Source organism: Arachis ipaensis, chromosome B09, assembly GCF_000816755.2.
Source record: "Arachis ipaensis cultivar K30076 chromosome B09, Araip1.1, whole genome shotgun sequence".
Taxonomy (NCBI): domain Eukaryota; kingdom Viridiplantae; phylum Streptophyta; class Magnoliopsida; order Fabales; family Fabaceae; genus Arachis; species Arachis ipaensis.
This window is the reverse complement of record NC_029793.2, coordinates 110,531,540-110,532,481: the sequence shown is the minus strand read 5'-3', so window position 1 is coordinate 110,532,481 and position 942 is coordinate 110,531,540. Positions and strand designations below refer to the sequence as shown.

Here is a 942-nt window from a genome sequence, read left to right as displayed (position 1 = left end):
TTTTTTATAAGTTGAGAAAATATGTAAACAGAGTATAAGATCCTGGTGTTATTGCATCTGATAAACAACAGGGATAACCAACAAAAACTAGAAATACCTCCTCTTCTCCAAAGGAATGTCTTCTACGAGGACCAGGCCTGTTAGGAAATCTGGTTGAATGTGATGCTTTTGTGGAGACCAAAATCAGTTTAGCCAGCCGTTGAATTCTTCCTAACAAAGCAGCTTTAGCTTCTTCTTCTTGTTCTAATCGGGATTGCAACTTAGCTTGACCATCCTCTAACTTTATCCAATCCTATTAGATATATAATTTATGTTATTAAGAAGTCAGTCTGAATGTATTTCTTAACCTTTCAAATAGCTTTAGTTGTTGATAAGAACTTAACTAACAATAATGAGTAATCTCTTCCTCCAAATTTAAATGATAAAGACTAGACTAGACTAGAATAAAAATTGATTACCCTAAACCTAGAAAAATGGTAGTCAAGTTGAATAGTGACGAATGTGTTCAAAGAGCCATAGAGTGAGAGTTAGTAGCAGCAGAACACACTTCTCTTCTTCTTCTTCATTCTGTTATCCAACTCTGCAGCAAATAAGTAGAGTCGTAAGGTACAACTCTGCAGCAACTAGAAACAAGAGTTCCATGTTTTCCAACTAACAACTCTGCATTTGAAACCTTCGCTGATCCAAATTATTGATTTCAGGCTCAATATTAAAGGACTCAATACTTCAGGAGATGCAAAAGCTATGGTCTCTCTTAACCTAACCTAAATTATCGATTTTGCAACACATATTATATATTCTCTTCAAATTTAGAGAACATGATATTACAATTAGGTCAAGTTTACACCTGAAATAGGGGATTTCTAAATGAAACTGAAATTGGCTTTGTGAAGAGTTCAGTAACAGTCAGAAAACGATACCTGGTTCTTGTGAGCTTGATTG

General features: G+C 34.7%; 1 long non-coding RNA gene across 1 annotated transcript in view; it reads right to left on the bottom strand.

Annotated features, from left to right (window-relative positions):
- The window catches only part of LOC107616766, a 614-nt gene extending 356 nt beyond the window's left edge, over positions 1-258 (bottom strand). Inside the window, exon 1 of the long non-coding RNA XR_002354342.1 lies at positions 98-258. This is a non-coding gene — a long non-coding RNA (uncharacterized LOC107616766). The remainder of the gene's footprint in view (positions 1-97) is intronic.